Source organism: Raphanus sativus, unplaced genomic scaffold, assembly GCF_000801105.2.
Source record: "Raphanus sativus cultivar WK10039 unplaced genomic scaffold, ASM80110v3 Scaffold0776, whole genome shotgun sequence".
Lineage (NCBI taxonomy): Eukaryota > Viridiplantae > Streptophyta > Magnoliopsida > Brassicales > Brassicaceae > Raphanus > Raphanus sativus.
Genome location: NW_026616092.1, coordinates 1 through 10,706, shown reverse-complemented (window position 1 = coordinate 10,706; position 10,706 = coordinate 1). Strand labels below are relative to the sequence as shown.

Below are 10,706 nucleotides of genomic sequence, written 5' to 3'. Positions count from 1 at the left end.
ATCCTTGCGAGTTACCTTAGCCGGAACAGGGTATGGTACTTTTGGTACATACTGACGAGCAGGAGAAGGTGCTGCAGTCGGTGGAACAACCCCAGCGGGTCGCTCTGCTTCAGCCGGAACAGTCTCAGTAGGTTGTTCTGCCTCTTCCTCATATGTGGGTACATCTCTAGGTGGTTGATCCGACTACTTATGCTTTCCTTTCTCAGCCGATGTGAATTTTCTGGGGTCCAGATCAGGCAGTTGCTTTCCACTCCTTAGACCCACTGCATTGCATTCCTTGGGGTTTTTATCTGTTTTTCCAGGGAGAGTTCCTTGCTGTCTCTTCACACTCTCAGCAGTCTGAGCAATATGAATATCCATCTGTCTCATATGGCTTGAGACATTGTCATACTTGGCACTCAGGTCATTGAACATATGATTCATCCTGGTGTTGATGTCGTTGGTGACCTGGTTCAGTGCTTTTCCCTGGATCTGCTGACCTTGGAGCAGTTGACTCATCATATTTGCGAGGCTCTTCATGACGTCATGCGAAGCAGTCTGAGCCGGTCACAGACGTCATAACCGGCTGTTTCTGGCTGTGGAACTGGGCATTCTGAGCCGGGTTGAGGACAAAGGTTCTCCCCTGATTGCCATAAGGCCTTTGGTATCCACTGTTCTGACCCTGATTGCCTTGAGCTTTATCGTCTAGTTTAGGGGCATTGAACAGGTGGGGATTGTTCCTCACGTTAGGGTTCGGGTGATAGTTCTTGAACTGCCATCCTTGCCCATTCACATAGCTCACTTCATGCTGATCCTCAGCTGACTGATCTGCTTCTGATGTGCCTTCCGCAGTTGCTTTATCCTGAGGGGATTCTTCCATGATGAAGACCTGGTTCTGGTTGCTCTTAATCAGCTGATCGACCTTGGCAGAGAGCTCATCAATCTTGCTGTTATCAACGCTTTTCACCTTCTGAGTGCGATCAGTCTCGCGGTTATTATCAGCTGAGCTTGAGGCCATGTTTTCATTCAACTCGAAGGCACCTTGAGTGGACTGGGTCATGAAATCTCCATTACTGGCTGTATTCAAAGCGTTCCTGTACTCCCAGCCTACTCCATCGTAGAACACTCCCAGCAGATAGTCTTCTTCAAAACCGTGATGTGGGCATTCTCTGCGGTAGACGTTGAATCGCTCCCATGCATCGCAAAACGGCTCATCCACTAGCTAATTGAAGGTCGCGATCTTTTGTCTCAGAGCTGCCGTCTTCGATTTCGTGTAGAAGTGGCTTAAGAAGGCATCTCGGACTTGTTCTAAGTGGTGAGTGATCCCGTGGGTAGGGAATCTAGCCAGCGAGCAGCTTTCCCATCAAGAGAGAAAGGGAACAGAGTACACTTGATGTAATCGGGTGGTACTCCATTCGCTTTAGTGAAACCACACATCTTCTCAAAGTGCTCGATGTGGTCCATCGGTATCTCAGCAGGAAGTCCATTGAAGATCTTCCTTTGCACTAGACTTATCAAGGCTGGCTTGATCTCGAAGTCTTGCCTAGTGCACGGTGGAGGGTTGATGGCAGATCGCGTAGCAGGCAGATTGCGCAGTAATTTTCTCTGGCCGATCTGGACAACTTCCTCCGGTTGGTTCTGCTGGTTCGCAGCATTCAGAGCAGCTTGCTCGGCAGCAGCTTGCTGTGCTTGGATCGTTTGCTGCATCTGCTGCATCTCCTGTTGCATGAGTGCAAACGCAGCAGTGAGATCATCCTGGCGATCACCCATATTGGTGTTCGTAGATCTCGGCTGTTGACGGTTCTGTCGTTCCAATCTCGCTAGTTCTTCGTTAGTATGCTGATGCAATGGTCCTTGTGCGTTGCTCCGAGTATGTCTACTGGTCATGCACCTGGATCATCAGCTGAAACAAAGAAATAAACACGAGTTAGATATCTTAGACTAGATATGAAACCGAAAATTAGAGGTAAAAAATCTGGTCCCCGTCGCAACGGCGCCAAAACTTGATACACTAAAAATGAATCTTTGCTACTGCCAAGTTAACAGTTGCAATTGTAGTACTTGAGATTCAAATCCAGAGAACCAGTCTACACTCTAGTTCTATAAGTTCCGAAATCAAGCTAAGATGAAGATATGAATTTGGTTATAAGGTGACGATAGTTAACAAGCAAATAAAACACGAGATTGATTCAATTAAACAAGAGCTAGCCTAGAGTGTTTCATTGGGTGTTGAATTGGAGCCAAACAATTATTCAAGCGTGATGAAGTGCTTTCTAGAACTCGGATCACTCAGCTGGAACACTCCACTGTCGTGGCAGTGATCGCTTTGCAGATCGATCTCACCACCTAACTGTCGTTGGGATGAGGATCGATTGCAAGCTTTAGAGAACAGGTCCGATCAGTTCACTTATCACCCTAATATCTACTTTCGCTGATTAGGGATAATAAGCTCATTCAATACATGTCAAGTTATCTCCTAAGCGTTAACTAGGCGATGAACTAGTGATCAACATCAAGTGATCAGGTTAATGAAAGCAGTAAGAACAGTATGAATGAAGAACAGTTATGAATCGCTTATCTATGTTTAGCTCATGTCTCAACACCCTAAAAACCCTAGGCGAGCAAGGCTACTACTCGATCATGATGCAAATAAACAAAGACATAAATCCTGAATAAAATTGCATAAGAACAGAGTATGAAACAAAAGGGTTAAGATGATCTTCTCTATGAGAGATGGGTTCTTCTCCCTTACAAGTTGCAGATCGCAATTTCACAGTGTTCTCTTGTAAAACTAGCGTAAGAAAATAGTAAAAAGATAGATGGCGTTTTTATATGGAGGCGCCAATCAGAAGAAAAGAGATTAGGGCAACAGGGCTTTAATTCCCAAAATAAGAGTTTCCATATTCGTCGGGAACAATCTCCGAATCACTCCGCCTGCTTGTTCCACTTGAGAGAGAACAGTCTCGGGACTGTTCTACTTGAGTGTTCTCCGCAGGATTGCTCCAAAAGGACATCTTTTCATCATGCACCTTCTCTTCTCTCTTCTGCTAACTCCAGACCTGTAAAAGGTCAAAAAGGACTAGACTGACACGAATTAGTGACATGAAACAAATGAAAACATATATACAATGATGTGACAAACACCATATATCAAAGATATTACCATATGTCCGAACATGCTAATCTGGAATCATCTGAATAGAAAGTGTGATAGCTTCTTCCTCATAACACTTATGAGATTTATTCAACTTCCTGGTAATTCTACACTTATAAATGGTTTCAATTCAAGCTTCTTACGTCTTAGTTTCTTCTGGTTTGATATGAATCATCAAGATATTGCTATATGTCCGAACAGGCTAATTGTTGGGGTCAAAATCGGAAAAACATGAAAGATGTTAGAGCAACCTCGAGAGACTAATTGTTAATCGAGAAACCTTGGAAAAATATTAAGTTCGAGATTAATCATCTCGAAATTAACGGCTAGAAACGTTTTCTAACACGAGGAAAAACCTACGGAAAACTAAAAAGAACACAAAAACACGCACAAGCCGAAGGAACCGAGCAGCCGACTCCGGTCGCGGCCGTGGCCGCCGGGCGGCTGGCCCCCGTGCTGGCCGTAGCCGCCGCCGGCTAGCGCCCGTGCTGGCCATGGCCGCCGGGCGGCTAGCCCCCGTGCTGGCTGTGGCCGCCGGCGGTTAGCGCCCGTGCTGGCCGTGGCCGCCGGGCGGCTAGCCCCCGTGCTGGCCGTAGCCGCCGGCGGCTAGCGCCCGTGCTGGCCGTGGCCGCCGGGCGGCTAGCCCACGTGCTGGACGTGGCCGCCGCCGGCTAGCGCCCGTGATGGCCGTGGCCGCCGGGCGGCTAGCCCCCGTGCTGGCTGTGGCCGCCGGACTGCTAGCCCCCGTGCTGGCCGTAGCCGCCGGCGGCTAACGCCCGTGCCAGCCGTGGTCGCCGGGTGGCTAGCCCCGTGCTGGCTCGGGTCGTCGGGCGGCTAGTCTTCGTGCGTAAGTTCTAGGCCCCCGGGTCGCCAGAAATCCGTGTTTTGCGACTTTCCGAGATCCCGCAAACAAAACTCCTTTTCCTGCTCCAAGATTTCGGAGAACCCGTAAGACGTCAACGGACAGAAAGACTTCGTATAAAACGGTGATGGTTATCTTAAAACACCATTCGCCTCAGCAATGGATCGAAGATCTTCCGAAAGACTCGACATCCAAGTAGGAGCATTCTTTCAAAGAAATCGTAAAAAACAACCGAAGTTCGGAAGACGGCCCGAAAGGGACCAAACCCGATCGGACGGCCCATTTACGATTTTCTAAAAGATAGATACGACGGTTTACAATTATCTTCACATAACAAGATAAATGTTAAACTTCCGAAAGGATAAATGTCAAATTTCCGAAAGGATAAATGTCAACTTTCCCGATAAACACGAAGGCCGACGAAAATGGAAAAAGCCCAGCTCGCGGCAGACTCAGCCCATCAAGAATAGACCGTCATATGGGAGTATATAAGCAAGGCTAGGAGCAGAGGAAGGGGATCCGAAATCAGAAGAAAGAAACCACTCTAGAGCAACTTAGAACTTAGGCTTTTATTTCCTTTTTAGCGAGCTGCGACTCAACTAGGTTAGATCTAGGTTTTGAGACTAGCGACGATCGACAGCTCTTGCGGCCGAGATCTCGACCTGTTGTTCAAACGCTCTCCGCGAATTCGGAAATAAGATTCTTTCTTTTGCTCTCTTTATTTTACGCATTTATTCCCAAACTAAACTCGTATTAACTTCGTCGTGCGTGGCCCAGCAGATAGCCGGGATCCTCGGGGAAAACTAGGTCAACTTAGTTTTCCTACGTTTAAACTTAACTAAAATCGACAGTGCGAATTTCGGTTCCCACAGTTTGGCGCTAGAAGGAGGGGATACACGGATTTATCTTTCTCGCAACTACGCACGCCCAGTTAAGCATGTCTGCTAACGCGGAAAAAGACAAGCAAACGCACGACGGACCAGCCGCCGATGCCAACGCTGAGAAGACTCCTGCCGGAAACGTATCGACGGTCACTGCCGAGGCAAACACCGCGATGCTGGACCAGGTGAAGGAACTGTTCGCCACCGCCCAGAAACGGTCGGAAGAACAAGAGAAACTAATGGCTTCACTCGCTAAACAGGTCAATACCTTAACAGCGAAAAGCAAACTCCCGCGCGGATCCACCAAGGTGAGGCGTGTCAGGAGGCTCGACTTCGGAACTGCCGGAGACCAAGAAAAAGATGCCCCGAGAAAATCCCCGGAACTCATCCCTGACGATACCACTCCGGCGGGGCAGAAGAAAACGACGGATAACCTCCCACCTCCCGCAAGGGAAAACGAAGGAGACGACGTCGAAAGAATCAATCTGGATATCAGCGATCAATCGGATCCGTCCGACGAAGACGCCGACATCCACCACAGAAGGACCCGAAGTCAGTCAGCTCGACTGGCGGCAGCCTTCGAAAAACCCATGACAGAAGAGGAAGAAGACCTCTACTGGTCAGAGCAAGAGAGGTTGGCTGAAGACCAGACTCGGGCCTATCGCAGCCAACGTAGACAAAGGAGCGCGAACGGCGCCAACGAGATCCATGATTTGCGCGAGTACATCGCAAAAACTGCAGCCGAGGTGAAAGCGGTAAAATCGCAGATTCACCACGCAACCAGCACTGCCCCCGAGATCGACCTGCTCCTCGAGGAATCGAGAAAGACTCCGTTCACCTCTCGAATCACGGACGCACGAGTCTCAGATCCCGGGAAAATAAAGCTTCCCACCTACGACGGAACCACAGATCCGAAGGCACATCTGCAGTCCTTCCAGATTGCGATGGCGAGGTCTAAACTTCCGGAGCGGGAAAAGGACGTCGGCTGCTGTCTCCTATTCGTCGAGAACCTCAGAGGTGCTGCGCTCGAGTGGTTCTCACACTTGAAAAGAAACTCCATCGGAAGTTTCCGCCAGCTTGCTTCAGCTTTTCTGAAGCAATTCTCCATGTTCATGGACAGGGAAACTTCCGACGTAGACCTTTGGAGTCTAATTCAAAAGGAAGATGAACCGCTCCGCGACTACATAAGGAGGTTCAAACTCGTGATGTCCAGGGTAACAGGCCTCAGCGACAGAGTCGCCATCGACGCCCTGAGAAAAAACCTCTGGTACAAATCGAAATTCCGAAAGTGGATTTCTTTGGAGAGGCCACGCACCATCCAGGACACTCTCCACAAGGCGACGGATTTCATCATCATGGAAGAAGAGATGAAAGTCCTAGCGCAAAAGCATGGACCGCAGAAAGCGTCCGGCAAGAAGAAAACCTCTCGTAACGACAAGTACGTCCATCACGAAGGGGAAGACGTCCAAGGCGAACATAACTACGCCGTCAATTCCGAACAAGGAAGGACCGCCGGAAACACTTGGACGCGGAACTCGTACAAGGACAATTCCAGCTGCGAGTTCCATCAGACGAGAGGTCACTCCACCGCCAACTGCAAAGTCCTCGGCGCTAGACTCATTACGAAGCTGCTTGCCGGCGAACTAGCAACGGTCAGGAGCGTGAAAGACCTGCTCCTAGATTCTGACCGTCCGCCGAAGACCGACGGAGCCAATCCCGAGAATAACGCTCCTGGAACTCAATCGGGCGAAAAACGCGGACGGAGACAAGACGGCGAAGGAAACAACAACAACCGCCAAAGGATCAACATGATCATCGGAGGATCGCATTTTTACCAGGACTCCGTTTCGTCGATCAAAGCCTACGGACGGAGGGCCGAAACAAGCCCCGGATGGTGTCCAGAGGACGACGTTCCCAATCACGCAATCATCTTCGAGGAACAGGATACGGCCGGACTCGATAAACCCCACTACGATCCTCTGGTCATCGACTTGGTGATTCAGGATCTCGAAGTCGGCCGCATCCTCATCGACACAGGAAGCACGGTCAACATCATGTTCCGCGACACTCTGCAGAGGATGAACATACCCCTCGGAGAAGTCATCCCAGAACCAAGACCGTTGACTGGATTCTCGGGCGTCACGTCCATGACCCTCGGAAAAATCAGACTCCCGGTCATGGCTAAAGAAGTCACGAAGATCGTCGAATTCGCGGTAGTGGATAACCCGGCTATCTATAACGCCATAATGGGAACTCCTTGGATAAACGCCATGAAGGCAGTCCCGTCCACTTACCATCTCAGCGTCAAGTTTCCAACACCGACTGGAACAGCGGTAATCTGGGGAAGCCAAAAACAGTCGCGACTCTGCTTCCTGGCCGAACATAAATTGCGCAGCAATCGGAACGCCCCAGTAGCTAACCCGAAGCGAACTAAGAAGCATCTGAGTATCTCCGAGAACTCAGCAAAGAACAGCTCGGATTTGTCCGAACAGGCCACAACTCAGGATAGCGGGAAAATCCTCGAGTCCATCGCCGAAAGAACGGATGACCTAACTCCCAACGCGACCACCGACTTAGCTGAAACAGTCAAGGCGCCGGAAATCGTGGAGTAATAGCAACCGCGATAGAAACAGAACTACGAGATGGCTTGATCCTCGCAAGAGGTACGTAGGCAGCTCGTCGCAACCCGACGAGTTCAGCTATCCCCCTCACCAAAAAGGGGGGGGGGAAGATGGGGACAAACATCCTTGTACTCCCGCAAAAATACTTTTCACATGTACTCTACATTATAAAGTCTTTAATTCAAATGCTTACTCAACGCATAAACATTACGGAAAACGAAAATCATATCTTTGAGGAACGCGAGACGTCGTTAGTTCCCGAAAAGTCTTGATTCTCCATTCTCCTCCAAACAGTCCATCCGCGACTCTAAAAAACTCTATCAAACAGTCTGTCCGCGACTCTAAAGTTCATTTCCGTCGATTGGCCCCGACGGAAAAACATAGAAACGTTTCACTCAATCAAATTCGTAGTCTGGCTTCTAACGAAGTCCTCTTGCATCCGACAAGGATACCATAGCGCGCTATACAAAAAATCCAAATTTTGGTTAGCTCTTCGTAAAGGAAGTAGCTCGACTCGTATCCAAACGAATCATATAAGCCGATAAGCACTTCGCAGATTCTAAAACGGTACGAGTCAGGTCGAAATCGCAAACAGGCAAAACGAAAGCCGATTTGTCATCGCACAGCTTCAGTCCGAAAGTAGACCTAGGTCTTGCCCTAAACCCGGCCTTGCTGGTATCTAAGACATCTCATAGGCATAAGTATCCAGAATACGAGATTCCAAAATTTGCCTCTTATCGCTTACAAACCTAACGTTCGCTACAAAGTAACCTACGGATCAAGCGACAAAAAAAAAGAGATTGAATACGAAGTGACTGCACGTATTCAAACCCTCTACACTTGACGAAAGTATAAATCAAAACGCAGAATTCATAAAAGCATTCATAGCAGGGATTCAAAAGCCACCAACGGCCAATCCCGAGAAACACAAAGTCACGCGACCTCCTAAGGGTCGCAACACATACATACAAACAGCCACACTTGGCCTATCACAAATTATAATCGAATGCATAACAATCGGTTAGAGATATTCCAAACGAGGAGTCGGGCTGGTCGACCTCTTCACCCCCGTCGCCTGCATTCAAACCCGCGCCTACATCCGCCGTATCTTCCGAGACTTGGATAGGATTCCACAACTCTCGAATTCTCCCTTCGATCGGAGGAACAAAGGATTCGGCGTTAGCGCATATTCTCATCGAGCCATCCATCGCGGCAAGTTCGCCGGAAAGAGAGAAACCCTCACGCTGCATCTTGTGTAGAGTACCGACCGAACCACGACACTCGCGAAAATCGCCTACAAAGTCCTGAGCCTCTTTGTACGCTTCGAATTCGGTAGAGAAAATTTCGGCCCTTCGGTTCAGCTCGGCGGCAGCTCTTCTCCGCCCGCTCCTTTCCGCACGAACGAGGGCTCGAGCCTGGACCTCGGCTTGCCGGCGTTTTTGCTCCTCCACCTCCAACCGATACTTGGCGAATTCCCTTTCCGTTTCCTCCGCTTTGAAACGGGCCAGCCGGGCAGTACGGAAACTTCCATCGATCGATGCGTTCCACACTCTCACGGCCTGCAAAGAAGTCGAGGTCAAATAAAAAGAAAAGGGGATTTACTCAAGTTTCGAAAACAAACCTCGTTGACCAAGCGAGCACCCTCCGCAGTCACCTTGTCCCTCTCCTCGTTGTCCAAAGACTCGTCACGGGAAAACGCCGGAGGGAGTTCATCAAAGAAGTCACCCGGGGAGGAACACCCTGATTCTCTGTAGTGAAGTCAGGATCGTATCTCGGCAGCTCACCATTTCCCGACGAGGCCTCGAAAGCAATCCCTTTATCCTTCCGAGATCTCCGCCTCCGCCTTGAAGGGGCAAAAACGTAGGATCTATCATTGACACAGGGCCGCGTACCGCCTCGCGATCGGTGAAGCGCGACCGCCCCTCGAATCCGGTCAAGAGTAAAGGAGTTCCAGGAACAAGGCATTGTCCTAAAAATGTCTCTCTTGGTCGAAAGATCGGAAGGAACATGCGCGAGACACCTGTTCCTTCGCTTTCGGATTCTAAGAAAGGGGATGCGACAATCTTACCTCGTTGGTACAACCAGTCCGTCGGGAATAGGTGGAGAAAGCCTTCCTCGACAGACTCTCCATCTATCCTCACGAAAAAGAAACGGTCAACGTAATCCTTGGCGTGCGAGGTGACTCCATGGATTACCGAAAAATTGGTCCTCGCCTTCATGGAGTATACTCCATTGATGCTCGTCGTCTTGGAGTTCCACAACCCTTCGAAGTCAGCAGGGCTAAGGTCCATCCCTAACTCGTAACTCAAAATCACAACGCCAAGCCAGCTTTCCAAAGCCGGCACGTTCAGCTGGCTGATTACGATTCCGAAACGGTCGAGAGCCTGAACAATGACCCCAGGGATTGGGAACCACAGTCGGCATTGCGTCAGGAACGCCTCGTAGCAAGTAAAGTAACCCTTCGGAGGATGCTCCGAACTCTCATTCCCAATGCGAAACATGAACCCTTCGGAACCTCATAAAACTCTCGAAGAGTTCCGAGATATTCAGGGGATACTTCGCTCGGCGAGTCAGTTTCCTTACGCGCCCTCAGAGGTCGCCGGGGAATCGGGATCACGGGAAGGGGAGCATCAGAACCGAAGACGGCGTCGCAATACGCGCTCCTGTCAATCTCTGGAACCTCGGGTTTCGGAACTTCCTCCTCGGCATGGAAACTATCCGAAGACGAGTGAGACTGCCTCCTCGAGGATTTTGATCTTGAAGTCATTCTTTTCTTAAGGTAGAGAGAGAATTTGCAAGAGAGAGATTAACTTAAGATTCTTGGGTGAAATAAGAATGGTAAAGAATTCACAAGTCTTTATAGGCAAGGATTTGACTATTCACCCCGACCTTCGACACGATTTCGTCTCCATACTTTCCTCACGAACCATACCGCAAGCTAGGACCTACAAACCCTACGGCTCCTAGCTAGCTGGGGGCTAACTGTTGGGGTCAAAATCGGTCAAGACGAAATCGATGTCCGAAAGTCTCGGAAAAACATGAAAGATGTTAGAGCAACCTCGAGAGACTAATTGTTAATCGAGAAACCTTGGAAAAATATTAAGTTCGAGATTAATCATCTCGAAATCAACGGCTAGAAACGTTTTCTACACGAGGAAAAACCTACGGAAAACTAAAAAGAACGCAAAAACACGCACAAGCCGAAGGAA

General features: G+C 49.4%; 1 non-coding gene across 1 annotated transcript; it reads left to right on the top strand.

The window, feature by feature from the left end:
* The first annotated feature begins 1,127 nt into the window (after positions 1-1,127).
* On the top strand, positions 1,128-1,234 carry LOC130503028 (small nucleolar RNA R71). The gene has a single exon (XR_008940601.1). It is a non-coding gene; the product is annotated as a small nucleolar RNA R71 (small nucleolar RNA).
* Positions 1,235-10,706: the final 9,472 nt, after the last annotated feature.